Genomic DNA, 12,495 nt, shown 5'->3' with positions numbered 1-12,495 from the left:
ATGAGGATGCAGTTGCATCCTAGCCAAGCCCTCAGTTTACAAAAACAAACCAAGGTGTATAGAAAAAAAGAATAAGAAAACAATAAGCAAATGGGGAGGGGGAGGTGACATCCGGAGGTTGACAGCTATTACAGGCAAGCAAGATAATAATCAGTCAACTTCCAGGACCACAAGCTATGGTGAGCAACATATTCTGGTGGAATTCCTGCCTGAAGTTTTTCCAGGAGTTTAACAGCAACCAGAAAAGCAGTGATCACACATAATCCAAACTAGTATAAGAACTTTTGGAAGAAGGAAATGGTGGTATGCTAGTTGTTTCCCCCTTAACAGGCTTCAGAAATTTGTTTGGACTATATTTTAAGCATTAAAAGATGGAATATTAAGGACATATTTACATGGCAACATCTCCTTACAAAGTGTAGCAATTGGAGAGCAACAGCCTATTGTTGTAGAAAGTGAGTGTTGTAATACAGAGCTGCTATGCTATGGTATGTCCAGTCATTGAAAAGGAAAGAATCCTCAAAAAAGTCTTATAAAAGAAATACAGAAGAAGAATAAAACTAATTAAACTAAATTAACAAACAATTCCAAAAAGAATGAAAAAGAGAAAAGACACAATGCTATTTTATAATATATTAATTGTAAATTGTTATTCTATAGATGGAATAAGGTTATGCTGATATAGATGATGGTTACTAATACTGTAGATGAAGGTACAATAATTGTAGGTAGTTCAAGTACCATAGACCCATAATAAGTCCACACAAAAATATAGGTAGAATATTTTATTAAATGACAAAGAAGCAAAGAAAATAAATATAGAATCTTCAACCTTTATGCTGTTTAAATAATGTCATTTTAAAAATTAATTGTTTTTTGTTATTTGAATTTCAAGAGCTAACAATATTTTAGCATATAACCTCTTATTCCATTTCACCAATTTCTATAAAAAAATTTTTTAAAGCATGCATATGGAAACCAATAAAGCATACTGTTGCAAAATTTTCACTTGTATTTTGTATTTCCATATTTTATGTTAGATTTTGATGCAAAGCGCTTATCAACAATTTAATTTTGTGTGATGTTTAAACATGCCTCCACTCCACTCCACTCCACTCCATCCATCCATCCATCCATCCATCCATCCATCCATCCATCCATCATCTATCATCTATCATCTATCATCTATCATCTATCATCTATCATCTTCTATCATCTATCTATCTATCTATCTATCTATCTATCTATCTATCTATCTATCTATCTATCTATCTTCTATCTATCTATCTTCTATCTTTTTTCAATCATTTTGGATAGTATTCTGGACATGTACCCCTTGGTTTGAGGGGTAGCGAGATCTTACCCCTGTCATGGTCGGACCACTACCTACTGAGGCTTAACTTTTGGAGACCAAACCCCCACTGTAGGGAGGAGGAACCGATTAGGTGGTTCCACCCCAGGTGCCTTATGGACCCTTTGGGCTTTCAGACAGAGCTTGGAGTTGTTCCTGATACCCTCGCCCGCAGTCCGGCGGAGACTCTGGTTGCTGCCTGGAATTCAGCAGCGGAAGAAGCTCTTAACCGGATTGCGCCTTTACGGCCGATCCGAGGCAGTGGATCCAGGAGGGCTCCTTGGTTTACTGAGGAACTCCAGGAGATGAAGCGCCGAAAGAGACGCCTAGAGCAACGATGGAGATCCAGTAAGTCTGAGTCAGACCGAGCGCTTTTAACATCCAGCATCAGAGTCTACCTTCGGGCAATCAGGACGACAAAAAGAACACACATTGCCTCTCTGATAGCTTCCGCTGAGTCGTGCCCAGCCGCCTTGTTCAGGATAACCTGTTCCCTCCTAAACAGGAGGGATGCGAGTGATCCTTTGCAAGGCAGAGCTGAGGACTACGTCCAATTCCTCGCGGATAAAGTTGCTCGGTTTCGGACGGACCTGGACTCCAATTGCACAGAGCCAGCCGTGGCACCAGGGGAGAATCTGGATGGACATCACCGGATTGATTTTCAAGCTGTTACCCCTGAGGACGTGGACAAGGCCATGGGAGCCGTAAGTGCCTCCACATGTGTGCTGGACCCGTGCCCCTCCTGGCTGGTTGCTAACAGCAGGGAGGTGACACAGGACTGGATCCAGGTGGTTGTTACCGCCTCCCTTCGGGAGGGGTTCTTTCCCCCCGCTTTAAAGGCGGTGGTGGTGAGACCCCTTCTGAAGAAGCCATCTTTGGATCCAGCCGTTTTAAACAACTATTGTCCCGTCTCCAACCTCCCCTTCATGGGGAAGGTTGTTGAGAAAGTGGTGGCCTTTCAGCTCCAGTGGTCCTTGGAGGAAACCGATTATCTAGATCCCTTCCAGTTGGGATTTAGGCCTGGCTACAGCATGGAAACCGCTTTGGGCGTGCTGACCGATGATCTCTGGAGAGCCAGGGCCTCCGTCCTAGTGCTCCTTGACCTCTCAGCGGCCTTCGATACCATCGACCATGGTATCCTTCTGCGACGACTGCGGGAGGTGGGGGTGGGAGGCACTGTTCTACGGTGGTTCTTCTCTTACTTCTCGGACAGGTCGCAGTCGGTGTTGGTCGGAGGGCAGAGATCGACCCTTAGGCCCCTTAAGTATGGGGTGCCGCAGGGTTCGGTCCTGTCCCCCCTCCTGTTTAATATCTACATGAAGCCGCTGGGTGAGATCATTCGACGGCACGGGATAAAATACCATCAGTATGCGGACGATACACAGTTGTATCTGTCCACCCCGTGCCAACTCAGTGAAGCGGTTGACGTGATGTGCCAGTGCCTCAAGGCTGTTAGGGTCTGGATGGGTGTTAACAAGCTTGTACTCAATCCGGATAAGACCGAGTGGCTGGTGTGTTTCCCTCCTACTAATTGGCCAAGTTTTCCATCTCTCAGGCTGGGGGGTCAAACAGTATGCCCCTCAGACAGGGTTCACAGTTTAGGAGTCCTCCTGGACCCACAGCTGACTTTCGAACACCACTTGTCGGCTGTGACCAGGGGGGCATTTGCCCAGGTTCGCCTGGTGCACCAGTTGCGTCCCTACCTGAACCGGGAGGCCCTCACAACAGTCACTCGTGCCCTTGTGACCTCTAGACTGGACTACTGCAACGTGCTCTACATGGGGCAGCCCTTGAAGAGCATTCGGAGACTTCAGCTTGTCCAGAATGCAACCGCGCGAGCGATCGTGGGTGCACCTCAGTTCACCCACATAACACCTATCCTCCGCGAGCTGCACTGGCTGCCTATTGGTCTTCGGATACGCTTCAAGGCGCTAGTCGTCACTTATAAAGCCCTTCATGATATTGGACCTGGGTACTTGAGAGACCGCCTGCTGCCAATTACCTCCAATAGACCGATTAGATCCCACAGATTAGGCCTCCTCCGAATTCCATCCGCCGGCAAATGCCGACTGGCGACTACCCGGAGGAGAGCCTTCTCTGTGGCTGCTCCGACCCTCTGGAACAAGCTCCCCGTGGAGATTCGAACCCTCACCACCCTTCAGGCCTTCCGCAAAGCCCTTAAAACCTGGCTGTTCCGACAGGCCTGGGGCTAAAGAGCTTCTGCCCCCCCCCCCCTCGAATGGTATGATTGTTGTGTGCTTTTAAATTGTGTATTGTTCTGTTTGTCTTTTTTATCCCTTATCTGTACCCCCTTCCCTGACTTGGATTGTGAGCCACCCTGAGTCCCCTTCGGGGAAAAGGGCAGCATATAAATGCAATAAATTCAGTTCAATTCAATTCAATGTATATCCCATAGATTGTTGCTTACAAATGTCCTTTGTTGAATGAAAATTGCTTTAAAAAATTACAGCATGATTTTTCATATTTACTCAACAGCTAATCTTATGTTGTGTGGCATTTATGTGTGTGAAGTTATATAGTAGTGCATGCATAGTTTTCACCCTTGCCAATACAATTTATGCCACCCTCCCACAGTAATTCTGAATTTTCCATAAGATATTATTCTACTTCTTATTAGTGAATCAGTCTCTGTCTTCCTAATATCATTTAAATATATTAAATAGCAAAAGCTCTTTTTTAAAAAGAAAGCTCTTACTCAATTATATTAAGATAATAATCTTACAAAAAGAATAATTGCTAATAATCCTATTATCATTAATGGAATTGCTCATTGTGACTTTTAGGAAGCATTTAGGAAATCTGCTGAAAGCAATAACTTTCTTCAAAAATAAACAAAGCAAGATGTTTGACCTGAAAAGATGAAAATAAAATCACATTTAAATACACACATTGGGTTACACGAATACACATTTCTTACACAGATAGATGCTATTTAATTTTTTTTAGCTGAATTCATATCTATTGAAAAACATGGTAGCTGCCTGCCAAAGCAGTCTGATTTGAAAATATTGGGAGAGGTGATTTACTGCATAGGCTTCTAAAAGACTGCATTGTAAGTTAATTATTCCTTTACTTTATGTATGGGAAAAGGAGTTGGGACATAGAATGAAAAGAGTATAGGGTAAACAATCAATTTTGTTGTATTTATTTTGTACAATGACAATAAACATTATACTAGAACTAACTTGAATATTAGGATATTTACAGAAATGGAAAAATACAAGTCTTTCATAAGTTTGAAAAGCTTTGTGCTTCTTTCTCTCCCTCCTTCTGCTCCTTTTAGTCTTAACACTTTTTATTCAAGTTAATCATAGCAGTTTCTCCCAGCTTTGCAGAGATAAATGAAAAGGTATTAGTTTCTTTTTCTTTTCTAGTTGGGTTCCTTTCAGCTTGATCATTCCCACCTGCAAGGGGCTGTTAGCACTTTTGGGGAAGCTCCTCTTTCTCTAATTGCTTGTCACTCTTCAATGAAAAACTTTCCCATTTGTTCACTTCCCTCTTTTAAGTCATTTCCCTTGGAATCTTCACTCTTTCATACCTAATCAACAAGTGCTTTCATCTATTCATTAGAATTTTTTCTAGTTTTCCTTTTGCACAAATATACCACAGAATACTTTTGTACATCTGTCACAATGACCAAAATAAAATCAGTCCATAAATAAACAAACATATTTTTCTGTTTCTGTTCCAATTCAGTATCCCCTATATGCAACCATGTCTCTATACTTGTATTTTTTTTCCATATGAAATTATTAGTGAATCTATTTTACACATTGAATTAGATATTTATGGTTGGGTTCTTTTTTGTTTGTTTTGATTTTGTTTATTTATGTTGGGGTTGTAGGCTTCTTAGAGTGGTTAAGAGCTGAACAGGCTATAAGGCTAGTTAAAAAATGTTAATTATTTTTAACTCCTACTCATAGGAGTTATCAAGGTTATTTTACAACAAAGAATGAGGGATTCTTTGTTTTTAAAACAGCAGAAAAAGGAATTCATACTACCAACACATATATTAGCGTGGTGCATTTCCTATTGCAATTATTATAATACTTTCATATTTCATCTCTTTTTTAAGTCAGTAGGATTAATCTGGGTTATGCTATGCATTTTATAGTCCTATTGCCAAATGGGAGCACAATGTTTTAAAATACACACAGGGAGAGGCAACTGGTGATCAAACTTGTGTGCCCTGCCTATTATTGTGGCTCAAAGATCAGGGTGCCCCCCCCCCAAAAAAAAATAGAGCAACATAATGACAATGTCTGCTAGTCTGATTTAATTTTTTTTGACATATTTATTTTGTTTTTAAAAACATTTTTTAAAAATTGCCTCCCAACTTCAGTGATATTACTATGCCTCTGTTATGCCTCCTACAGCCTCTTCTGAAGTCATAATAACAGTGGAAAAGTCTGCCTTGTCCCCACCGCCAACTCTTTATTTTCCAACATACTAGCACACTTTCTTGTTCAATTATTTATAAGAGAACAATAACTATATGAAAAATCTCAGCTTTTGAGATTTTATTCCCTGTTTGGTTCCCTACTTATTTACAGAAATATTGGATGAAGTCTCCTATTTTATAACAGTGAGATTAATAATTCACACTGTTATTGGATCACTCCTTTCTCCAGGCCTCGTGTACTTCTTTTAGTTATTGTTTTGCTGCCAGCTGGAAGGCTAGTGACCATCTTGCCCCAGGACTAATGTTAAATGATAGAGAACAAGATAAAGGATATTTCTGGTTGTTATCAGGGAAATTAGCTACAAACCCTAAATACAGCAATATACTAACCTAGAATTTTAGGGGGAGGGGGGAATCCCATCAATTATGTATGTATTTATACTGTAGCTTATAATTTGTATATCTGCTGTAAACACTGAATGATCAGGAAAACAAAACAATGTTTTTGAATAGGAGATGGCAAGCAAATAAAATTGCTTGTGAAAATCTTCTTGCCACCAACATCTGCAGTGGGACTACTCTGAACATTTTTGTTCAATTAGCATTAAAAATATTTAAAGTAAACCTGAGGATGAAAATATGCTTTATTTTAAATATCCCTCCACCAACAGCACATAGAGTTTTAAATTCACAATACAAAATCAACATGTTATTGCCTGGAATTAATCAGACCAGCAATTAAATTCCTTTAATTATGCTTAAAGTTGTTATTACATATGCAAGTACAATCTTCTGCTCTCGATCCCTCATTACCCTTGAGGGATTGAATCACTAGATGGTGTTTCAGTATATTATGCTACCCTGAAGAGTGTCTGAAGCCAGTGTCCAAGTGGTATCAGGAAACTGCTGGGCTTCGTCTGAAGAGGTCAAATTCATTACCTTGTCCGTGACATCAACCATGCCATTTGGGTATTGCCTTTGCCACAGTAATTGACATCTGAGTGTTAATGAGATAGTAATTAACAGCTGGCATAAGCAGGCACATTTTCTTGTTGGAGGCTTGGATCATCATGTGCTTCTTCATTTTTTTTTGTGCTAACAGCTTTCAATTTATACAGTTCTTAGGTTATACAAGATTGGGGAAATAGAAAACATTGCATTTGCAGAATGTTCCTTGATCTAACTCTAACCAAGAAAAGGAAAACTCTCATTAATATTTCCCAAGCCCTGGACTATTTTGCTTGGTTATATAATTTTGTTTAATTTTTCACTTTACATTTCTTCAAAACTTCTACCCAAAAAGGCATAACTGAAGTTGTGTACCCAATGTACCACATTATTTTCAATGGCGGAAACAAATTTGCCATTAAAGTTAGTGAACAGTTAGTAGAAAGAATGAACTACAATCTATGGCTCACTTTGGATTTTGCATCCAATAATACAACAACTGGAGTATAAAGCAGTTTCTTTTCCCAATTGAGGAGAACTATAAAATGAACTTTATTGAAAATAGGTGGAAGTTTATTTTAAAATCTCTACATATCAATCAAATGGAAATCAATCTTGTTCAGAAGGATTTATGCATCTACTATTATGCAAATTCATCAGTGGATTTTAATAGTTTTATTTCTTTCAGTTGCAATTCTGTGTAACATAGATTAAATCCTGACAAAGATTCCAGTTTGATGGCCTCTGGTATTAAAGGTTTCATTCACTATTTCGGTCTCTATACTGTCCCTGCCTTATTCCTATCAAAATGCTATATTTATAATTTTTGACTGATGTATAATATGTAACAAAATACAATAATGAATTTCTAAAGCAAGCCTGTGGACTGTTTTCCCATGTGAAAAAATTGTAGATTCTATTTTTTTCTTTATCTAAATTCCATTCCATATCATAATGATATGGAGACAGCAAAGGCATTCACTCTCAATTAAGAACAAAACTACCATTAAGAAGAGACTTAAAAGTGTGATAAGTTTAAAGGGGTTTTCCTAATCTTAGAAAGAATAATATTGGCACCTGGCAATCAGTCAATAAAAATGTATGAAATATATTATTTTCCTTACCCTTTAGCAAGGTACAGCAATCATTTTCCCTAAAAAAAAATCCATAAAGGAATGTTACCTTTATTATGATCATCCAAAATGATTCAAAAATTTGCATAAGAGAGTTCCAGAGTAAAATTCGCATAGTTTAAATATGTTATTTCATTTTAGATAAAGCAATGGATATTAGAATTTAATTACAAAAAAAGGTTGTTGACCACTATGTTACTCCTAATATATGGAACATGGCTTCACTAGATGATCTCAGAGTATATCTCATTTAACAATTCAGTTCATGTTAAGCTTATAATTTGCTTATCTGAGCAGAAGTGACACAGAATAATATGCTAATGTAAATGAAATAGATCTGTTTAAATATGTTGATCTAATTCCCCATGAGAGCAGCCAGCTTGCTATGTTGCCATACCACATGGGAAATATCAATATTTATGACTATATACAAAGTTTTGATAAAGCTTGCCTAAAACATGTATTAAAAGCATTTTAATTAAAATTATAAAGGACTTAATTCAGAAATAAATCCATGTGTCTCAGTAGGGGTCCATTTGACAGTTGAATTTTAAAGTATAATAAGCTGAATGTTCTCTCCCCACTTCAAGTCCTGCTATGTTTCCTCATTATGTAGGTAGTTCCTAGGATGGATGAGCAAAGAGTATCAAGATGGTAAGCCCAGACATTAAAGTCATTGCTGTTGCACAGGTATATTGTGTAACAGCAATATAGGAGAATGCTGGAGGGGGGTGATTACTTTGCTGACAATGACAAATATATTATTTCATACTGTGAAATATACTCCTGTATTTTACCAAGAAAATCACAGAAATAAACAATATAAAGTGACTGATAATATAGTGCCAGATGTTGATCCCCTCAGGTCAGATGGCACTTAACTTGCTATTGAAGAAGTAGTGATCATTTAGCGTAGTAATGGTGTTTATGACACAGTTAGATTAAAACCTTCAGGATGTCTAGCTATTGATGTTGTCATGTAGAGGGAAAAATTCAAAGCTGCAAAGACAGAATTACAGCAGGGACAGTAACATAAGAAGCATGAACATATGAAAGCTCAACATGATACAAAATGGAATTAATTGAAAACACATTAACATTTTAGGCATCTGTGGATTCAAATAGCCCAGACTTGGATAATTTAAGTCAAAAGATCAAGCTGTTTATTACTCATGACACAAAAAAAGAGGAAGAAATTGTGTTGTTTTCATAATCAGGAAGGACATAGAAAAGACAGTATTTGGGTAAATGCAATAAATAACCAAAAATATCAACTAGTCTACAAAGATAAACATTTAATAAGATAGTTACCCAAGTTTATGCTCCAAATGTTAATGCAGAAGATGAGGTTAGTGAACTTTACAGTAAAATTCAATCTGAAATAGTTTGAACAAGCAGCTTTAAAATTGACAGTGAAAATATTGATAGTGGTAGTTTAACATTTCGTAGAACAACTATGAAGACTTTTGAAAAGATATTCAGATATTGGCATGAGTCTTTGTCTACCAAGATTATAGTTGTACAAACAATGCTATTTTCTATTATAATGTATAGAAGCAAAAGTTGAGCTTTGAATAAGTATTATAAAGAGCATATTAACAGTTTTGAACTTTGGGGTTGGGCAAAATTCTTGATAATATAATTGTTAGACAAACAAATAAACAAATAAAAAGTCATAGAATAAATCACTCCAGACTTCCTGCACAAAATCAGTCTAAAACTATCCAATTTTGAACACATTATACAAAACTCTTGCTCCCTTGACAGGTCCATAATGCAGAGAAAGGTGGAAGGAAAGAGAGAAGGAAGACTACGGTACTAGCCGAGAGTGGGCAGATTTAATTATCCCAACAATCTGTGCACCATTGGAAGACCAAAAGAGCCTGATGGTAGAAGATCATACTGTAGAACATTTATATCTGTCATTGCTTAAGCTTATACTAATTTAATTGTGCATAATGAATTAACCAATCAATCAAGGCTGTATCATTAATTTTTCTCACCAATGATAATCTAGCAACAAAAGAATTCACTTTTGTTCTCTAGTGGTTTACAATAAATATAAATCTATATACTATGAGAATAAGTAAATTAACACATACAAATGAACAATGAATGGATGGGATGACCAAGACAGAGAATGAGTTTCTAAGTGAAATCACCCTATAATAGCTCCATTTTTACAAGAGCAACTGTCAGAATAACTGAATAATCCACTAGTCATTTTGCAAACCCACAGTCACTTCATAGATGAAAAACACATTAACTTCACTGAATCTTTAGTTTTGGGATTTACTTCTCATTTCTCATTTTCATCTTGGGAAGAATTTGCTTTTCAGCTGAACTCTCTAAAGGACATCTAGCGTTTTATATGCAGATTGGTATAATTATCCTTTGAAAAATGCTTAATTCCCAGGGGTTTAAACTGAGAACATGAAAGAGCAAATGTTATCCTGAGTTGAAGTATTAAAAAAGTGGCACAGACATCAATCCAAAATGAGATACAGAACTGAAAAGTTCTTCTTTACTTAGTGATGGCAGTTTTTGACAAATTGATGAAGGATTATGCAGCTAAAGAGACTTCCTTCAGTAGAAAACACATACATTAAAAACAGATTTATCTCTGCACCTTTTTTCTTGCTTCCTAATATGAAAAGGTGGATCAGTGTTAACTGAAATAACTGAATACATAAATAAAAACAAAAATCAACAACTTAACTTTAGCTTTCTCTCCTAACAGATTGAATAATCCCAAGTGGTTAGATACAATTTGTATGCTTGAATGGGCAAGCTTGCAGATGTACCCAACAGATTCTAAGTCTTTCATCAGAACGATGAAAACATCCTTCTGCCATAATATAAGTTCCATCCATTTCACGCTTCCATTCAATATCAGAAGTGGCACTTCTTTTGTTTTGGTGGCACCTCCCCAGTTTTTGAAAGTAAATTCCTGAAATCCCTGACTAAACTTCTTTCTCTTGTTGTTAAAGGCCAAGAAAGGAGTTTGCTACTAGCATTTGTTCTTTTGTATTTTATCTAGAAAAAGAGCTGCTGTTTATAGAGAATGTAAGAGGAACCTAAGCTCCTCTTTCAAGTTGCAATGAAGAAATATTCTAATTCTCAAGAAGCTATGCAATAATGAATAACTTTCCATATGTGAGTAATAATAACATGGTATGCTTTTTGGTTTTATTGTTGCATTTGCTCCAATAATTTCAACTTTTCACATGATACTGAATAGACCTGCAAATTATTTCTTTTTTCATCCTATTGTTCATCTTATGAAACTTAACCCTTTCTTCTAAGCCCAATACGCACCCATATCTTCCTAATATATTCTAAATACTATTTTAAACATACATTTTTGGCCTCAGTTATGTTTTATATGCCTTAAAAGGCACATATTTCTTCCAAATAAATACTGTGTTTTAACTTGAATGATTGGAGTTTTTCAAGTAGCAGGAAGAGAAAAGCAGTTTTTTCTTTTGTTCTTGTTCCTAAATCTGGGATTGTGCAAAAGAGATTATGTTACAAACACCAGATGATGGCTGTAACTGCTGCATCTTTTTAAGGTGCCCTAGACAGGGCAGTCCCAATGGTAAGAACCTTACAGTATCTTTTAAAATTATCAATCATTGTATATGCTTTAGTTACTTGGACTTAACACATCAAGTTTGTTTCTTTATTTTTATAATACTTATGCCTTGCTCTAATCCTAATTTTGGGTGGGATATGATTATTATTATTGTATACTTTATTCATTAAACATGAAACTCAGCCAACTGAACATTTAAAAATGCATTACAAATACCATTGACTTGTGCTAATGGTTAATACGGTTTGCTGCCAGCGTCCTAGGTATCAACCAAGCACTTTCTTAAAATATAAGATGTTCCAAGTATCAGTTTTTGCAATTCCGCTGGTGTTATTGCAGGAAGCTGCAATTTGTTGATGTATCTTGTAAAATTCCTGGAAATGGTGCCAAGTGCTCCAATGACAATGGGTATCACGGTTACATGCTTCATCCATAGCCGTGTAGTTTTGATGGCCAGGTTGAGATATTTCATTATTTTTTCTAGTTCTTTTTCTTCAACTCTGGAATCACCAGGAACAGCGATATCAATAAACTGTAAACTTCGGCCCTCTACAACCATGATATCTGGCGTGTTGATCTCCAAATGACGATCCATTTGGATTCGAAAATCCCACAAAATCTTCACCTTCTCATTTTCGATAACTTTTTCCACTTTATGTTCCCATGACTTTCTGGATATGGGTAAATCATATTTTTTACATAACGACTAGTGGATTAATTTAGCAACTCGGTCATATCTAGCTTATTATTATTATTATACAATTGTATCACAGCGGCCAGTTGTTTCGCCGGATTTGGCATTGGTTACTAGTCGGGACTCACCCAGGGGCCTAGGACGTCATAACGTATTTTAGTAATATGCGTGCAGATCCAAGCAGTGCGGCTTTTTGCATTTGACTGATGGTGATTTTGTCAATTTTTAACTGTTTTAAATGCAATTCCAGTGCTTTTGGAATAGCACCCAGTGTGCCTATTACCACTGGAATTACCACTGCTGGTTTGTGCCATAGTCATTGAATTTCAATTTTTAAGTTCTGGTATTTTG

Source organism: Thamnophis elegans, chromosome 9 (assembly GCF_009769535.1).
Source record: "Thamnophis elegans isolate rThaEle1 chromosome 9, rThaEle1.pri, whole genome shotgun sequence".
Classification (NCBI taxonomy): Eukaryota; Metazoa; Chordata; class Lepidosauria; order Squamata; family Colubridae; genus Thamnophis; species Thamnophis elegans.
Note: the sequence above shows the minus strand (reverse complement) of the source record.